Source organism: Stegostoma tigrinum, chromosome 15, assembly GCF_030684315.1.
Source record: "Stegostoma tigrinum isolate sSteTig4 chromosome 15, sSteTig4.hap1, whole genome shotgun sequence".
In the NCBI taxonomy this organism is placed as follows: Eukaryota; Metazoa; Chordata; class Chondrichthyes; order Orectolobiformes; family Stegostomatidae; genus Stegostoma; species Stegostoma tigrinum.
Window position 1 is genome coordinate 48378922 of NC_081368.1, and position 7360 is coordinate 48386281.

Consider the following 7360-nt stretch of genomic DNA (forward strand, 5'->3'; position numbering starts at 1 on the left):
TGATGTTCACCAGGAATCTGCAGTTGTGCTCCAATTTTTAAGTGAATGATTTAATGATTGTGAGGGACACAGAGTTGTGTTGTTTTCAGAAGAATGACAAAAACCTAAAAGGCACATTGTCTTGTGCAGATGGGTGCAGAAAGTTACTAAGAGAAACAGCAGAGTAAATGAATGCAAATTGATGGCTGATGCGGGCAAGACAGGACACATACTTAGGATCTGAAAAAGACAAGTTGTCATCACTAACCACAACTTGGATATATGCAGTGGCTTTAAAGAAACATGACATCTCAAGGTAGATTATAGGAGTGTTCACAGACAACATTTGGAACTGAATCACATAGAGATTTCAGGGCATGTGACCAAACGTTTGGTCAAAGAGGTAATTTTTTTTAAGGAGCAACAAAAGAGGAAAGGTAACAAGGAGATGAAGTTTCAGGAGAAAATTCTAGGACTTGGGTAGCTGAAGGTATGGGCACCATTGTAGGATTAATAATATCAGGGATAACAGAATTAGAGCTGTGCGGAGATCTCAAAGGTTTGTAAATCTAATACTTGAGTATAAACAATATCATGAAGGTTAATGGAATGTTGGATTTTGCCTCAAAACGATTGGAATTTTACAGTGGGGATGTATTTCTTCAGTTGTACTGTGAAATGCCTGTTTTGATGTTCATGAAAATTTTAAAATAAATAAAAAAAATTCACAATTATATAACATCTTGATCCTAGGGCATTTCAAAATGTTTTACAGGCAAGAAGTAATTTTGAAGTACTCAGGCAGACTTGCTTGAGTGAAACGGGGTGGGGATGCAGTTTTTGTAATTGCTAGAGTAGCCTTAATGTTGGAAGCTGGGGTGGAATCCTCCAAAGACTAATGGAAGCAGTTTGTAACAGTGCAGAACATTATGAATCGGAGAAATGGAGAAATTTGTCTACAACATGCTTGAGGTTGATTCTTATAAATATGGTAACCCTATAGAGAGTTGTCTGTAATGGTTCTGTAACCTGGAAATACAAACTGGCCTGGAGTTATTGGTTGTAATAAAACAACAGTGGGTTTATGTTTTGTATGGTTTTAAGCATTTACTGCCTATTAAGTTACAATTATTTGATGTTGCTTTTAGTTATCTTGTTATAGTAAATGTCTTAAAACTTGAAATTTCATCAAGTGATCCCTTTAAATTGATCAATGGGATTCAAATATCCTTTTAAAAGTTATCTGTCTCCATGTGAATATAACACGGAGTTTCTCTGGATGATGAGCAAAAACTATCATGCAAATGTAAAGGAGATGCTAATATAGGAAAAGGCTGTAACTACTATAAATTCATAACTTGCATTTGCTTCTTTTCACTTAATAAATCTGTTTGGATTATAACCAAACCACAGTCCAGAAAAATATTTATTTTGCTGTCTTCTGAAGTTGAGAAAAATCATGTGAGGACACATGATATTACCAAAGAGCTGAAATGTTTTTACAAAGGTTTTCAGCTCAATGCTCAATAGTGCATAAAAAAATCAGGGCACACTCTGAGCCGTGGGAATGAGGGCTAGCCTGTATGAGGGCCCAAATTCAAGAAAATATTAAGTTCAAAAACAGAAATATAATGTGCAATTTAATTTTTAAAAGTTTGATGGTACATGCTACTAAAACTTGAAAATAAGATGACAAAATGAAGGGTCTTAGCTATAAGATCTAGGGTAGATTAGCTATATTTCCTTCTTTCAAGAGGAGTGATCCCTCTAAATTTCCAATATTGAGTCATTTGAATGGCCCAGTTGTTGCATTCCTGGTGCAGAATTTCCCCTTTTAAGATCACTGCTGGGAAGAGCAGGAGCCAGGAGTATATGGACCCACACAAAGACTCTCGCCCAATGGAAAGCTTACTACCAGGTTTTGATATGTTCCCCTCTGTTGGAGTCCGGAAGTGGCACGCAGCAGTTCATATTTAAGTTTTGAACTCACCCTCAAATTCTTGGTCATGGGCAGTATTAACACTGAAGACCTTATCCAAATATATTTCTGGAGCTAGCTGGAAGGAAGTTGCTGTTCAACCCTCTGAAACCCCTTAAGAAAACCTTTGCATAATCTGACAGGAAGATCTACAAACTTCGTCAAAAACAGCAGTGTCAGTCCAAATTCAAATTAGTCTGTACTGCTCAAACCTAAACTGGACCTCATAAAGGCGAAGTGCCTTTTTGCTAACATAGGTGCTTCAAGTCATTCTAAAAGTAACTTTCACAAGGAAAATACACGAGTATTGCACTAAATGCCATATTGGAAAATATGGAGCGAAGAAAGAATGTCATTGACCTATTGATGTTCCAGAAGTTTTGTGAAGGCCAAGTAGCATCAGAGGAGCAGGAAAGCTGATGTTTCGGGTCTGGATCCTTCTTCAGAAAAAGGGTCTGTGATGCACAGTACATCACTGTTCTACCACCACTGACAAACAATTTTGTCAATTACACCTAGTGAATCATTCATACCCCACTCTTTTGAAGATAGAATTAACTATCACAAGACTCACAACAATGTCTCACACCTTTGATACACTGCTAATTATTTAACCATGTCAACCATATCACCCAAACAATATTGCAACACACTCAGATGCATTTTTATCTCTCAACTTGGATTAAGTTGGTGTATATTTGGAGGTGGCAGGAATCAGCCAATGGGGGATAGTTGTACCTGAATACTTTTGATGGAGGAGATGGGATGAACCATCATTGTGCTGTGAATGTTTGCTCCCTGACAAGGTCTCCAGGCCTGGCTGATGGGTAGCAGGAACATATCCCAGAAGGCATACCTAATGATCCCAGTGAGAAATCCTCAGAAAACCACTGCAGTCCACTTGCTGTGGGTTGACCCACAATGCCCTTACTATGGGAATTGCAGGATTTCAATCCATCGACAGTGAAGGAACAGTGATATATTTCCAAGTTAGGATGGTGATTGGCTGAGAGGTAAACTAGCTGATGGTGACGTTCCCATGTACCTGCTGCCCTTGGCTTTTTGGATGGTGATCATTGTTACTTTGGTAAGTGCTCTCTAAAGGGTCTTGGTGAATATCTGCAGAGCTACTTGTAGATAGGACATACTGCTGCTACTGAGCATCGGTTGTGGAGGCACTGGATGTAATAACTATCAAGTAAGCTTCTTTGTCATGGATAGTGTCAAGCTTTCCACAGTTTGATTCAGGAGGGTAATTGTTTGCTGTCCTCTATATACCCTAGCTCACTAATGAAATGATAATATAACAGAAGAAGACATGAACTTGTTTGTAGCCATATAAACCCATTTTTCCTAGGTGCCATTAGTTCTGAAAAAGGGTCACCAGACCCAAAGCATTAACTCTGATTTATCTTCACAGATACTACCAGACATGCTGAGCTTTTTCTGGCAACTTTTGTTTTTGTTTCTCATTTACAGCATCTGCAGTTTTATTTTATATAGCTCCCTGTGAGCACCTATGGTGATCAGTACCCTTCAAGGTTGACTATAAGAGAATCAGAAACAATTAGAAATCTTAACCTATAGAAAGAACTGTATTATTGTTGTGCAATGTGTTGTATTTTTGTACAGTGCTTGTTTATTTTGATTCTGGGCAAATGACAGTGGGGCAGATCAAAAACAAGTAATTCTCCTGAAAGCTTGTGGACCCATAGATTTTCAGGTTATTAGGAGCCTAACTTGCCCTAAGGCACCAGATACCAAAACCTTCAAAGAGTTGATGGATCTGGTTGAGGAATATTATTACGCCAAGCCTCCTATAATTCTGAGATGTTATCAGTTTTACTTGGTAATTTGAGAACCAATGGAATCTGTATCAGGATTTTTGACTAGGTTAAGCTGACTGACAGAGGAATATGAATTTGGTTTAACCCTGAATGAAGTGCTGTGAGACCTTTTGGTATGTGAGATTAATGACATAACCATGCAAAATTACCCAGTAGCTGAAGCTCAACCAGACTTCAAACAGGCAGCACAAAGGCTTTAGCATTGGAAAATGTGGCATGTGGAGCATATGAGTTGCAGGGAATTCTGATGGAAGTGGACACCGTTATCGTTCTGACAGAGCTTGGGGGATCGCCACTTGAGTGAAGGCAATTACATAACCTCACTCAGGACAATATGCTGAACAGAGGGACTCTAGGTCAGCCCACCGCAAAACCTCCAAAACAAAGCCAAGCCTTGGCCAAATGGTTAAAATTTTCTTCAGAATCCAAGCTGGCAAACCATTGTATTTACTGCCAAAACATGGACTCAAGATAGCAAAAGAGCCCCTCTCAGCCTGAATGGAGTAATAGAACTCATAGACTGGGTCCCAGGAGAGTGGAACTCCTGGCAAGTCCACCTATACTTGGTTTAGAACAACTAAATTGTTTCGCAACATCCAAATCAGAACCAATGAAAATAAATGTCTGGTTAAATAGTCATCCAGTTCTAACGGAGAGCGGTACTGGCACAGCTGTTTCAGTGATTGCAGAACCAGTCTTCAACAAAATTTATCTCAACTCCAACACTTAATTTTGTGTAAGACCTTGAATAGACTTTTACGGAGCCTTTTGCAGATTAAGGGCACAACTTTGGTCCTGGTCGCTTATGAGAAGCAGCTGGTTCTGTTGCCGCTGATTGTAGTAAAAGGTTTGGGCCCAAGCATGATGGGGCAAAATTGGTTGAGAAAGATTCATCTAGATTGGCTCAATGTTTTATGATTAGAAAATGGTTGTCTGAGTAAAATCCTAATTAAATGCCCAAAGTTTTTCAGGAAGGTCTAAGAACTATTGAAGAAGACAAGGCCACCTTGTGTTTTGACCAGGAAACAATTCCACTATTCTGCAAGGCCCACCCAGTGCCTTTTGCCTTATGGGCAAATGTCGAGGAATGAATCAGGAGGCTGGAAAGTGAAGGAATCATCTAACCAGCCCAGTTTGCAGAATGGGCAGTACTGGTCATACTGATTGTGAAGCCTGGTGGCTCAGTTCACCTTTGTGGGGACTTTAAACAAATGGTAAACAGCTTTTTACACACAAAGCAGGCAAGGGGCTGTCCTTCACGAAGCTGGACATGAGCCATGCCTACTTGCAGTTGAAGTTAGATGGGGACTCAAGAAGTATGCTACAATTAATATATAATGTACCTATATAAGAGATTGCCATTTGGGGTATCATCAGCCTGTGCAATCCTTTAGTGGAAAATGGAGAACATTTCACAAGGTCCACCCCTGATTGCTGTTTATCTGGATGATGTGCTAATAGCAGTGAAGACCAATGAAGAACACTTAGAGAACTTGGACGTACTCCTTAGATAGTTCTCCCAAGTAGATGTATGCCTTGGAAGAGAAAAGTGTGTGCTCCAGGCAGCCTAAGTGATCTACTTAGGCTATAGAGTCAACAAGACTGAGTTAAAAACATTGAATGATAAAGTGACGGTGATCAAATGTGTCTTGGTTTCTACATCTGTGCCAGAGCTTAGGTCTTTCCTTAGGCTGGTGAATTATTAAGGAAAGTTCACACATAATCTAATCTCCATTCTGGCATCTGTGCATCAATTCTTAAATAAGGAATAGCCTTGGAAATGGTTGTGTAGCTAAGTCACAGCTTTCCAGGAAGTGAAGAAACACCTATCATTATCTAAGGTGGGGGGCACACTATGATCCCAAACGAGATCTGTTATTGATATGTGATGCCTCCCTGTATGGCATCAGGGTAGTATTAGCTCAGAGGTGGCTCAATGAAGAGGAGTACCCAAGAGCATATGCATCCTGGACTTTGCCTAATGCAGAGTTAAATATGCCCAGATACAGTAGGCAGTCTTATTTAGAGTCAGGAAGTTCTACCAATACCTTTACGGATGTAAATTTGTAATAAGAATGGACAAAATTAACAGTACCAATCAGGGAATTCATGTTCTATGAGGTTGACCTGGCTGATCTCATTGCAATCACTATACTGCCACTACCCTGGACACCACTGGCTAAGGCTTCCTTGCAAATATACCCCTCTATGTGGTCCCTCCATCCACCACTGCCTATTCAACATCTCTGCTCATTCTACTCCTGGGGGAGATATTTCCCTGGCTGGTTGCTCCTGTGTGTTTTCTGTGTGTTTGCTCCTGTATTTTCCTTGGTGTTTGTGAGTGCTTGCGGGTGATTTTTCCCGATACTGAACACCACCTGGTAATATAGCAGTCCATCAGAAGAGTTTCTGACAAATATTGATGCACCAGTTCGTGAGTGCCCATTAGCCCTGCTGAAGTTTTCATCTGAGTCCTCCGCAGAAATGATGATATAACTTATATTTATTAAACACTTTTAATGTAATGTAACATTACAAAGTGCTTTATAGGGACATTATAAAACAAAGTATGACACCCAGGCAAATAACAAAATATGACGTCAGATGACCAAAAGCTTGGTGAAAAATGCAGATTTTGAAGGGAGAGGCTAAGAGATTGACTGCAATGTTTGTGCATAATTGCGAGTTATAATCAATATCTTTTGGGTTATCTAATGCCAGGTAATGCATGCCCAATTTCTTATGCCACAGGAGATAACATTGGCATTGCAGTATAATGTGAATATCCTGATAGAGGCAAACAAATATCCTGGTTAACAGAGGTGGCCTTATCCAAAAGACTCCAATATTTTGATAAAGAATAAAGAGCAAAGAACAATACAGCACAGGAACAAGCCCTTTGACCTTCTAAGCCTGTGCTGAAAATGATGAATATTTAGAAAACTTATTGAAAATCAAACTTATTGAAGAACAATAGTTTGGATAATAGCGATTTCATGCAATCAACAATCTCAGTTTCTATGAGAACAGACTGCTCTGCAGACCTGTTAAAAAAAAGCATTGACCAACAAGAAGATTTCTTTTTGATTGATCCAAAGCACTTAAGGAAAATACAGCTTAAAACATGAATAAAGCACTTTTACACCTTTTAAAGACTTACCTATGTCCAGATACTATTTATCTCCACTGTTTTCTTTCTTTAAATTGGCACAAAAATGAAAAAAAGTCACATCATCACTTCTTTTTTGGTGTGAATGCCACTCACAAACAGAAACCAACTGCTGCAAACATACAGTTCTTGAAAGAGCAGCAATAGAAAATAATAAATGGAATCAGAACCAGAAACAGAAAAAAAAGGAGAGAGAAGCAAAACCATTAAAATAAATAACCAAACATTGTACTGCATTGTACTTTTAAAAAAAACAAGGACTTGAAAAAAGAAATGGAAGGCAAACATTTCATTGTGGAATGTGCATTCAGTGGCATCATTGCTGAATCACCAGCTGTTAAGACAATCTGTACAGATTTATTTCATAAAACAGGCAGTAGATAATCC

The 7360-nt window shown here is 39.1% G+C and overlaps 1 protein-coding gene across 1 annotated transcript in view; it reads right to left on the reverse strand.

The window, feature by feature from the left end:
• LOC125458886 (endothelin receptor type B-like) overlaps positions 1 to 7034 on the reverse strand; it is a 63350-nt gene extending 56316 nt beyond the window's left edge. Inside the window, exon 1 of the mRNA XM_048544688.2 lies at positions 6965 to 7034. The gene's annotated coding sequence lies outside the window, so the exon portion shown is untranslated. The remainder of the gene's footprint in view (positions 1 to 6964) is intronic.
• Between the last annotated feature and the right edge of the window lie 326 nt (positions 7035 to 7360).